The 12498-nt window shown below is 40.7% G+C and overlaps 1 non-coding gene across 1 annotated transcript; it reads left to right on the top strand.

The window, feature by feature from the left end:
- The first annotated feature begins 10629 nt into the window (after window positions 1–10629).
- trnag-gcc lies at window positions 10630–10700 on the top strand. The gene has a single exon. It is a non-coding gene; the product is annotated as a tRNA-Gly (tRNA).
- Window positions 10701–12498: the final 1798 nt, after the last annotated feature.

The following is a 12498-nucleotide window of genomic DNA, read 5'->3' on the forward strand; positions in this document are numbered from 1 at the left end:
TTTCTAAATGGGATTTGTCAACAAGGATATGAATTTTAAATTGTTGAGTTTCTCAGTGGTAACCAATGTATATCAGCACAATGATGATAGTTGAACAGGACTTTGTGCAACAAAATTTTAGATGTGCTTGTGGAGAGAAAATTGGAACCTGGCCAAGGTTCTGTTGAAGTAGTCAAGTCGAGTGGTGGCAACGGTTTGGAAGAGGTTTTCAACAGCAAATGAACTGGCGCAGTGCTGAATGGGTGATGATATAGAGGTGTAAATAGGTGCCTTTATTGATGATACAGTTTTGTTACTGATAAGGGATTATATTATGCTATCATCTCATTTCTTTAGATTCTATTTATGTTGCAGCAGTAACACTCGTGGTTTTGCTTTGCACCAACACAGTAGTGTAAACGTAGAAAATGAAACAAAGAACTGCAGATGTTGGACATTTGAAATGAACACAGAAATTGCTGGCAAAAGTCAACAGGTCTGGTGGGATTTGTGAGAAGGAAGCAGAGTTAATTGACAAGCTATTTGGTTCAAGAACTGAGTTCTGAAGAAGAGTCACCAGACTCGAAATATTAACTTTGCTTTCTTCCCACATATGCTACCAGATCTGCTAAGTTTCACTCGCGTTTGTTTGAGAGCAAATGTGGATTCACATGCTTCCACAGTAAGCAGAAGATGGTAGTTGATATTTCACATGCAACAAAAACAATGTTAATAGCAATTTGAATTGATATCGTACTTTTAATGTAAAAGATGTCTCAATGCCTGATGCACATAGAGTCAAAGTGACTGGATGGTAAGTTGGGAAGGTAAAAGTTAAGTGGGGTAGCTAAAACCTAGGTGTCAGGGCAAGGAGACTTAGTAGGGAAGGAATTTCGGGATTGAAATGGTTTCAATCCCTTCACCATAGTCGGTGAAGAGACAGTTTATTTATTTATCTTCTCATGGGATGTAAGCATTACTGACAATGCCAGAATTCATGGCCATCTGCAATTGTTCTTGAATGAAATGGCTTGCCAATTAACAGACAACCACATCACTGTGGGTCTGCAGTCACATATGGGACAGACCTGAAAATGACTCACCAAGAGGCAACAGTGAACCAGATGGATTTTTATAACAATCTGTGATATTTTCATGGCTACTATCACCAGTATCATATTTTAGATGCATTATTTGGACTTAAGTTCACCCAACTAGTTGGATAGGGCTTGAACCCATATCCCCAGTGCATTAGCCCAAGCCTCTGGAGTGCTAATCCACTATCAGTCCCACTACACCACCATGCAATAGGATAGCAGGCTGAGGGTGAATGTGACTATTGGTATTCAGACAGGACTGTGAAAGTATCTGGAGAGGGAGGAAACGAGTGGAGCTGCAAGGCATACTTTCTGAATTAGCACTGTTCAGGTGAATGTAGGGAAATTCAGTGTTTAGTTGAGGTTTAGTACCTGGAAATGATATATCATTGTAACTTCCTGAGTTCCTGAATCTAATTGATGCACTTGCTTCAGATGTGAGGGGCTAGACCAATGCAACTGACCATCTTGGTGACTTTCATGAAGTTCTGAAGAAGGGTCACTGGACCCAGAGCATTATCTCATCCTTCTCTCCACTGATGGTGGCAGACCTTCCGAGTTTTCCTAGCAATTTCTGTTTTTGTTTCGGATTTCCAGTATCTGCAGTTCTTTGGGTTTCTTTTTCCAAGCACAGCTGCTTGGTTGGTGAGTGTGTCCTCTTCGGTAATGTTACCTCACAGCAGTCCCTCAGATCCTGCAGCAAGTAAGAATGGCAAACCTAGAAAGCAGACTTTTTCAGATCTGTGGTTACTATCCTATGTGCAGTTGAGCCTCAGTATTCCGGCCTGTGGTCCTCCTGACTAGAAATCATTCCTTTGACCAGTCTGGCACTTAATCCCACCTTTCCTCTCTTACTGGTCGGTTAATACAGAGGCAGGGATGATAATGCCTTGGCTTGGTTTAAGGGCTTCAGTATTGCCTATTGAAGAGTTCAAAGAGTTCTGTTTTGATGACGCTAACTGTTGAAACTTCCATCATCTGAGTATGCTTTTGTGAGGGCCTCAGACCATCCTCTCAGTAACCAATTAAATTCTAGAGAGTTATGGAGGAAATTATAAGAAATTGGCCTAGAAAATTCAGAGGCATTCTTTTAATCCTTCACCTGATGGCCAACAGAAGATGTGGAGGCCAAGTGTGAATAAATTGAAGATGGCATTTTATACCTTTAGCTTTAAGGTTTCCACTGGTATCATAATTGGTCATGATGGCTAATTAGTTGTAACCCCAAAGAAATTCAGAATGTTATAATTTAAAAGAGTGACTGGAGGCTGTTAACTTGAAAAAAATTCAGAGACTTGGATTGTATTTGAGGGAACAGATCATTGAAATGTATTAGCTTGTAGAACCAGCAAATCAACTGCACTGCTCTCTGGTACTTTAATTTCTTATGTTTAATAGTAGCACATCTATTATTAAGCCCAGGGTCAACACAGTATAAAAATGAACTGATGTCATTCTCTGTATTTCTGTACTATAAATACACTTAATTTTACAGCCCTATAGTTGTATAGATGGTTCAATCCTGCACCAACATTGAAAGAGCTGAAATTTATCATCCACCACTAGATTACAAATGGAACAGATTAATCTGAATTGCAACAGTTCACACAAAATGGGTGTATACAAGTTACCATGTTTATCATCAGGAGTAGTCCTGTAGAAATCAACAACTAATGACAACACTACAGCCACGAACACCAATATTGGTAAAAAAAACAGATTGAATTGGACTTTCAATGGTTGTTGGGGGATAGGAACAGGTCAAGACATAATTTGAAAACTGGTTCCCAGAGGACGGTGCTGGATCCCACTGCTGTACAGAACAGCTTTTTAATTTTCAAAGGGTAGGGGAAGAGAATGGTCATTAACTTCCTTAAGCAGCTTGTTGAAAGCCCTGTTCAGAAGAGAATGGTGGTGGAATTTTTCGACCCTTCTGAGACGTTGGCAATGGTGAGAAAGTTGGGAAAATATAGTAAAAATGGAAAAATCAGATTTTTGATGTCAAGAAAGAATGTATAACTTTCAACATGGGGTTTAAATGTGTCTTCAGAATCTTGCCACTGAGTGGCGATTACCTTATTTCCATGGATTTGTATCTCATTATTAGCTGAACCAATTTCATTTCTAAGCAGTTTCCAATTCTCCTGCCCTTTCTCAAGAAAATGGATGGTGCAAATTCCTAACATGAAAGTCAGAGCAGCTCACCACTTGCATCTCCAGGCCTTCATCTAACGCTGTTTTCACCACATTGTTCCCACATGCTGCATGGGTTCCGTCCTGTTACACCCCTTCATCCACACAATTCACGAACCACAAACTACCAGCCTCACCACTCCATCTTGCTGTTTTCGGACCAACTCACATCCAACTTCAGCCCTTTAGGGTTTCTCTTTGAAGGACAGACGCAGTTATGACTTGAATACTTTGTGTAAAGAAATAGACAAGATGCATCTTTTGGGTCTTAGCCTAGCACTCCTTCATTTTGCACCCACTTGGAGTTTGCCAGCCTCTGTGGTTTGCATTGTTTTTTTAGCACATTGAGAAAATGACAGCTTGTCATGGCTTGGAGGACTGACCAATAAAGGAGGTGGTCATGTTGCCATCAGGTACCATGATATATCAATGTTAGATCAACAGCATCGTATGTAGCAAGCAGACTGCATCTGCATCAAACAGTAGACAATGTGTGAAGGTTAAAGTGGAGCAGTCCATGGCAGGGGTTTAGGAGGATTATGGTAGTTGGATGTACTACCACGGGTATTCATGGGGCTCATCCGATTTCACTCCAGGGAGCTGGCCAAAATCATTCTTATAGGTCAGGTGTAACCAGTCTGGGGATTACACTGACATTATTTGAGGTTTTGTGGAGATATCAGTCCAGGGTGTGGGCTAATTATAATTATTCTTCAGAAGTTCAGAGTTCTGAAGAAGAGTCATACCAAACTCAAACATTAACGCTGTTTATCTCTCCTCGAATGCTATCAGACCTGCTGAGTTTCTCCAGTGTTCTCTGTGCTTCTTTCAGATTTCCAGAACCTGCAGTATTTCGCTTTGATTATATGTGGGCCAATTATTGGTGCAATGAGACAGGGAGGTACTGAGTATGATGACAGTGGATAGAAGATCAGGTCATGATGATGTGTGAGCAGGAGAGATGATAGAAGTGTTCCCACCGAGTGAGTAAGAAATACAGACAACAGGAAGAGTTTGTAGTTTGGCAGGATGGTATGAGTGAGAGCCATTGAATGGACAGGTGTAATCAATGAGCCTCAGTGAGATGCATGTGCAGTGCCATGGCTGGGGTGAGTGGTGGCTCTGTCAGTGTGAAGTAGCAGAGAGAAGATGGTGACTGAGAGCAGAAGATCATTCCCCTTCTCCCTGCACCGCTGTGCATTCTATTTAACCCAGAACGCTGCCTGGGCCCAATCTCAGCCCAGGCTGGCTGGGTTTGGTGGCATGGCCTTCTTTGGTGGTCAGCAGCAAAAAAGATAGCCCAGTCTCCACCACTGCACCCAATAGTACCGTGAGATTCCTGCCTGCAAAGTACGGATCTAACTTCCCTTTCTGGGCCATTTCCTTCAGGATATCATTGGGACACCACAGTGTGAGGGACACTTCCTGGCTTACAACATAAGTGGTGCAAAGAAGTCTAGCAGCACGAATGGTGCAAAATTCTGGCAGTGGTGAGCAATTCCACTTCTCCTGCTTGATTCAGGCGAGAACATGAGAAAATTCATCTCTGGGATTTCCACTTTGATTTCTTGACCATCTGATTCATGTCAGTGTACAGTTAAGTGTCAGAGTCCTAAGAGACATAAGAAAGTTCCTTTGCGAAATTTGAGAAGTCAGGTCCTTGGCACTCTTTTCCACCATCTTTATCCTCCTGGTACATACATGAGTCACCCTCTCTCCTTGGTAGGTCACAGGCTGCCTCCAACATTACAAGGTGCCTCTATTTTGACACCAATCTCCTGCCCAATCACTAATTTACAGTTCAGGCACAGAGCTAGGACCTGGAATTCATTAAGGTGTCAGATTTTGACCCTGCTTTGAAAATCTGATCCATTGTGTTTAATCCATAGAAATAAATTGCATGCGTGTGTGACTACTCATCTTCCAACTTTCAGTACTAACCATCACAGGATGTCTTTTTCACTTCTGTATGGAATTCAGACATAAAGTTATCAGACACAGCCTACTTAAAGCTTTGCAATTTCATTCAGCTAATGTGAGTCAAGCCTTTAGAATACTGAGTTAAGCACAAGTCATATCAGCACTGCCTCTGTTTTCTAACTGGAGTGTATGTTGATACCAACAGCTCTTCACCATGAGGTGCCCAGTTGAACTTCCTGATCATTGGTTGGACCATCCTTCTACTGGTCGACAGCAATTATTCCGATTGACCAAACTAATGCAGTGAAAGTCCCTTTTCCACATAACAGTGCTAAAGTCTCTGGCTTTCAAACAGTATACACAGTATTTCAACAGACATGTCTGTAAAGACTCTTACCAACCTTTGCAGATGCACCATAGAAAGCATTCTGTCTGGATGCATCACAGCTTGGTGTGGCAACTGGTCTTCCCAGGACCATAAGAAACTAAAGAGAGTTGTGAACACAGCCCAGACCATCACACAAGCTAATCTTCCATCCATTGACTCCATCTATCCTTCTTGCTGCCTCAGGAAGGCAGCCAACATCATCATTGACCCTCCTACCCTGGTTATAATCTCTTCCAACCTCTTCTGTCAGGCAGAAGATACAAAAGCTTAAACTTATATACCAACAGATTCAAGAACAGCTTCTTCCCCACTATTATTAGACTTTGAATGGATCTCTCAAATTTTAAATTTAGTATTGATCTCAGTCTTTGTGCACCTTCACTGCAGCCATAATATTGTACGCTTCACTCCGTTCTGTTACCCTTATGCACTTTGTATGGTATGATCTGCCTGTACTGAATGCAAAACAAAATGTTTCACTGTACCTTGGTACATGTGACAAAAATAAATTAAATTAAATCAAATCAAAACAAGATAGGAAGAAAAAGTAAGCATAGATTTTAGCATGCATAACAAAATCAATCACAGACTCTGCTTCACTTTGTACTGTTTTATCAGTGAATGCAGAGCAAGGTTAAAATACACATACATACACCCATGTGATTGTGAGCACAAAGATCATGCAGTAGCAACAGTATCCATTATTTATTTTGTATTTGTTAATCAAAATTACAAATTGCTGAATTTGAAATGCCTATCAGCTTCTTGCGGCCAGTCCATTAGGATGCATGTTGTTTTTACATGATACATAGTCGGGAAGAATACATTAAAACTGAGAGGATCACAGTTGCCATAACCTTGTCATTTGTTTTTTTAATTCATTCAACCTTTCGAAATGATGACTACTAATTGTGCACCTATTGCACTCCATTATGAAAATAATCAGAATTGTGCACTGCCACTTTGCCTTGTAGAGATCCATTGAGCAGGTATCCATTCTACAATATGACCATTGTTTGTGCTTTTGAAATTTGGAAACCCGAGAAATAAGATGAAGGTTAGTATCTGAAAATTTGATTCAGATATAATGCGGCTGTCTGAGTGCACATATTCTTTCCACCTCAGTGTGTTTTGCACCGGTCCTTTTGTGATGCCAGTATCGTTTGTGCACATACTCAATGTTAGATTTTCTACACGATTGACTCTGAAAAGCCGGCGCTTAAGTACGAAATGTTTCCCTGAATCTGAATAGACTTAAAAGCTCATAGGTGTAAAAAAGGAACCCTTGTTGCAATAATCGCATGCTGAGAATCAGCACCCACTGAGCATTAGAATAAAACCATTTCACAAAAACAGAGCTTCTAATTTTACTCCACAGGAGGTAGGCTGTGGAAATCTATAAGAACACATAGCATTAGCGGGAAAGAAATGAAATTCTTTTTATGCCTAAAAATATACAATGGAAATTAACGGTTTTTAAAATGTTCTTCCACGTCATTTTGAACTGATTTCTCATTACCCAGAATAACTTGAAAGCTTAATGCTCTGTTTTAGAGAAGAAGTTTGTAGTGTTGCAAAGATTTGTGCTATTTTGCTATGCACTGAGAGTTTAATTAGCACAAATCTAACTCCTGATCTTCACTATGAAGCTTTATCATGAAGATGCATTCAGTCTGCAGCACTATGAACACAAATATTTGGAGAACATTGGAGGAGCTGAAGATATGTGGGAGTGGATATTGATAAATGCTTTCCCTACTCAGCAAAACAGATTATTTTTAACGTTAGTGGGGATGTTTTTTGTCTGGTTTGTTTTATACCTGAGGAGTATCCTGGTAACGATTTCTATGCAGCTAGATACAAAGAGGTTTACGCTGCTCCTTGTTACTAAGTTTTTTTTATCCGCAAGAAACAATAATGTAGTTGGGACAACCTGGCAACCACATTTGCCCAAGCACTGAAATCTTGGGTGAAAGTTCCAAGTTCAAATCTCAGTTGCACCATCACTTAAACAGCCACTTTGTCAATTTTGTCCAAGTTTGAGAACAAAGTCATCAAGGGGGAAAGTCAAATTGTCATTACTTTACCATTTCCTATCATAACTCTATTTTCGTTCTCAAAACTAATGTTGAAAACACAAAGGTATGAGAATCACTATTAAATGCTTTGGCTGCAAAATTCTGGCTCATAGTGCTTGGGTGCCTGGAAACATGAAAATGGAGACCAATCCCTTCCAGCTAATTCCAGAGGTTGTAAAGGTGACTGAATGGATGTGTTGTGTGTGGGTCTGAAACATGCAAAATGGGGTCAGTTAGTAATACTGTGAGACCTGCCATTTTAGACCTTGTAGGTCCTATTATCACTCCTTATCAAATGATTTCAGTTAAATACACACTCAGCTTGCAGAAGGCTTCTACCTGCAAGCACTGTTAATGGGATCAAGGTGAAACTTTCTGCTGAAGTACTTTTGATTTTATTTTGCTGTTGCAGTGTTATCACAAGAACTGTATACTGTATTCTTGAAATCTTGTTGGAGTAAGAAGAGAGTGTTGGACTTTTTCAATCATAGAATTTGAAGGCCATTGAGCAGAAAGTTTGCTCTCACTTTTGAAGGTCATAGTTGTAGGCTGTCTCAAGCTGCAATTCAGCAGTAAAGAGGAATACAGGGAGCAGTGGGAGAAGCCAGACTCTAGTAGAAGAAGAATTTCAATAGAAGGTTGTAGCCATCTTGCTTGTTCATGGAGTACTCCACCTACTTCCACCTCACTCAGAAGTCATGTCTGAGCCAACTACAATTCACCAAGGGGGTGGTAATTGAACAGTGCCATTCTTGGTCATGAAGATTACCAACATCAATTTTTATACCAGCAGAGCTTTCCAAGATTGAACTGGTGATATTGCCAGCATCTGACAGTTGACTGTTTATCAAAATTCAGAAGACATCAAGAGAGGACACTGCTTGGTTGTCCCACTAAGCAGAGAGAAACGGGACCAACAGGAATATAGCATTACAAAAGTAACAGGATTTCTCATTGAATAGACAGACATTGACTGCAGACATCCAGCTTTGTGAATACCACATGTTAACATCATAATCTCAAAGGCTGCAACTCCCTGAAGGTGCTATCAGGATATGACTGTGCACAGGACATGATATTAGTCAATGCCTGCTTTCACAGTAACAACCGCATTTGTTTTATCTTACAACACTCAGCCATTTTCTTGCCATATTTGAGCCACCATAACAAAGCATATGCTGCCCGATCCAAGACATCCAGAGCTCTATTACTTTGAGGGAAATCCAGAAACAGCTAATCAGATCCTGGCTCCCATAAAATTATCCCTATACCATCATTGTCCCTCAATTCCCCACCTCTGCCACACACCAAACTAAATAGCACCACAACAATCATCATTTCAGAACAAACACGTCAAACATCTCCAATAATACATGCCAAAACCAAATATTCACCATAGTGTCTGTCTTTCCTTACTCTTATGGCATACAGATATTGCTGGCAAGACCACCATTGGTGTCTATCCCTAATTATCCTTGAGAGGTGGCAGTGAGCTGTTTTATTGAGCTACTGCACTCCATTGGATGTGGGTGTGCCTACAATGTTGTTTGGAAAAGACTTATAGGATTTTGATTTAAAAGCAGGTGATAACAGCAGGTGAAAGGAAGAATGACAATTAACTCCAAGTCAGGATGGTCAGTGGTTTTGAGGAGAACTTGCAGTAATGGTGTTCGTATGTTTCTATTGCCCTTGTGCTTCTAGGTGGCCGAAGTCATGGTTATGAAATGTGTTATGAATGTGTTATGAAAAGAGCCTTACTGAGTTGTTTCAGTGTACCTTGGATGCAATAAGCACAGCTGCCACTGTGTGTTGGTGATGGATAGAGTGAATATTTAAAGTGATACATGTGGGCTGATTTGTCCTGGATGGTTTCAAGCTTCTTAAGTGTTGTTTGAGCTGCACTCATCCAGGTAAGTGGGGATGTATCTCATCACACTTCTGACTTGTGCCTTGTAGATAGTGGACAGGCTCTGAGGGCTGAGTAACGACCTGTAGGAGTCCCTACTTTTGTAGCCATGATAGTTATGTGACTGGTCAGTTCAGTTTCTGATCAATTGTTACCCATTAGGTGATGACTAGGGATTCAGTGATGGTAATGTCACTTAATGTTAAGGGCAATGAATATATTCTCTCTTGTCCTTGTTGTCATTGTCTGGCAGTTGTGTGGCATGAATGTTATCTGTCAATTACCAATTGCATCATGAATATTGTCCAAATCCTGCTCTATTAGGACATGGACTGAACAGTCATGATGCTGCTTGTCTAATCATTAGTAAAAATACCCATTTCCAATATTATTGGAAATAAGGTTATTGGTGAAGCACTGAGATAGTTGGGCTGAGGACATTGCCTTGAGTAACTCCTGCAGTAACATACCAGGACTAAAATGATTGCTTCAAACAACTGAAACCATCTTCCTTTGTATCTTGAGTATAACTCTTCTGTGCCTGTTTGGACCGAGGCAATAATGAGGTCAGGAGCTGCATGGCCTTGAATGATGCTTGCTGGCTCCTGTGCCTGTTCTAGTGCTCCCACACAGTATTATCCCAATGACTGCAGCATTGCAGCTACATGATTGCTGACATTCACTGATGGGAGGATACAGACGCCCTTGCAGGATTTCCTAAAGCAACTTTTGACCACGAGAACTTGGCTTCAGACTGTACCACCTTGCAATGGGCTGTACTAGTCTTGACTGATGGGCAAAATCTGAGACAATGATGGAGTGTCACTGGTAGAAGCAAGAATACAATCATTTTATATACAACCTTACTGCTACCACTCCAAAGGGCTGTGCCTCTGTAATCCTAATAATCTGCCGGAATATAAAATAGAGGAATCCTCCCTCCAGCCTATTTTTCAGTTTATGGATTTAGTCTTTCACTAACATAAGTTTTCTCACAGTTCCACCAGCTATTGCAGCTTGAACGCCCCTCTCCTTTAAGAGGTGCAGGCTGCCTTTAAGAAGTTGCTTGCATTGGTGGTTCAGTGGTAGAATTCTCGCCTGCCACGTGGGAGGCCTGGGTTCGATTCCTGGCCAATGCATATTGGGGCGGCTCAGTGGTTAGCACTGCTGCCTCACAGCACTAGGGACACGGGTTCAATTCCACCCTTTGGCAACTATCTGTGTGGAGTTTGCACATTCTCTCCATGACTGTGTGGGTTTCCTCCCACAGTCCGAGGATGTGCATGCTAGGTGGATTGGCCATGGTAAATTGCCCATAGTGTTCAGGGATGTGTAGATTGGTGGGGGGGGTTAAAGGGGGATGGGTTCTGGGTGAGATGCTCTGAGGGTTGGTGTAGACTTGTTGGGCTAAACAGCCTGTTCCCGCACTGTAGGGATTCTATGTTCTATGAAGTGCAAGATAACTGTATGTGCTTTGCAATGCAATGAGTTCCATGCTTTGCACTGCCTGCACTACTTTGACTGGATGCAAGATAATTGTGATCATTATGCCCTCTAATCAGCACAATCAAACTTTCAGACTCATCTATTTTATCAATTAAACTTCCATTTTTGATCAAATTTAATCTTTCCCTTAAAACTAAAAATATATCAATCAAATAGGTCTCTACCCTCTATGACAGGATACCAGAGACCACATCCTTAGAATTAACAATTTGCATTTTTAGATCCTCTATCAGAATCACGAGATATCCCAAAGCACTTTACAGCCAATTAGGTTCTCTTGGAAAATGCAGTTAATGTTGTCATGTCAGAAATGTATTTGATTTAGTGAAGCGTATAATGCACAGAGATTTCTTGATTAGTAGTTCATGACATTAAATATAGGTGCAGAATTATCTGGATCCTTTTAACAAAAAAAAGTAAGATTCATCCATGGAGCGTATAGGCCTGGATTTTTTTTAGGAACGTAAGAACCAGAGTGGACCATTCAGCCCCTCAAGCCTGTTCTGCCATTCAATGAGATCAGGGCTGATCTGTGGCCCAACTCCATATATCTACCTTTGGTTTTCATCCCTTAACACATTTACTTAACAAAATTTTATCTATTTCAGATTTAAAAATAACAACTGATCTAGTATCAACTGTCATTTGTGGAAGAGAGTTCCAAACCTCTACTACCCTTTGTGTGTGGAAATGATTCCACATCTTTATTCTGAACAGTCTGGCCCTAATTCTCAGACTATGGCTCCTAATTCTATAATCTCCCACCAGTGGGAATAGTTTATTTTTATCTACACTGCATTTTCCCTCATCCCAGGCTTGTTCCCAATTTCCAAAAGTCAAGTCCACCTTTGAAACCATTCATGGCTTATTATTGTCACTGAGATTTCAATCGCAAATTTCAATGTTCTCAATGAAATGCAGGAGGCGTGTGGCCGCTAAGTTTAGAAGGCCAAATGAAGTTCTCAGGGGTGGAGACCTGTACGAAAATCCTTCTTGTGCCCATAAATTTCAGTACTCACCTTCCATTCCTATCTATCTCTATGTCTCCTTCATGTCTGTATACACCAAATACCCCTCCCCACCCACCAATCCTACTTATCAGATGTGTGCCCTCTAGAACCGCTCTCTCTATATCCACCATGAGCAGACCCCTGGAAATATGTCTCTGAAATGGACATTAAAAACATAAACTTCTAACAATCTAATGTAGCTGTCAATTAGAGAAAAAAATCATATTAAATGTTATTTCAAACTTCATATTCTTAAAAAGGCCAATGAAAATGTCTACACAGTCTCCATTGAGATAATTGGTTCTGTAGCTTTTGAAATTCAGCCAAGCATTTATTATCACTGTATCTATCAAAACAAAGTTTCAGTCAATGAAACTGAAAGCTCCGATGATGTTTCATTTCCATTTTAAAGCTGATTACT

The sequence above is a fragment of the Rhincodon typus genome, chromosome 3 (assembly GCF_021869965.1).
Source record: "Rhincodon typus isolate 14 chromosome 3, sRhiTyp1.1, whole genome shotgun sequence".
Taxonomy (NCBI): Eukaryota; Metazoa; Chordata; class Chondrichthyes; order Orectolobiformes; family Rhincodontidae; genus Rhincodon; species Rhincodon typus.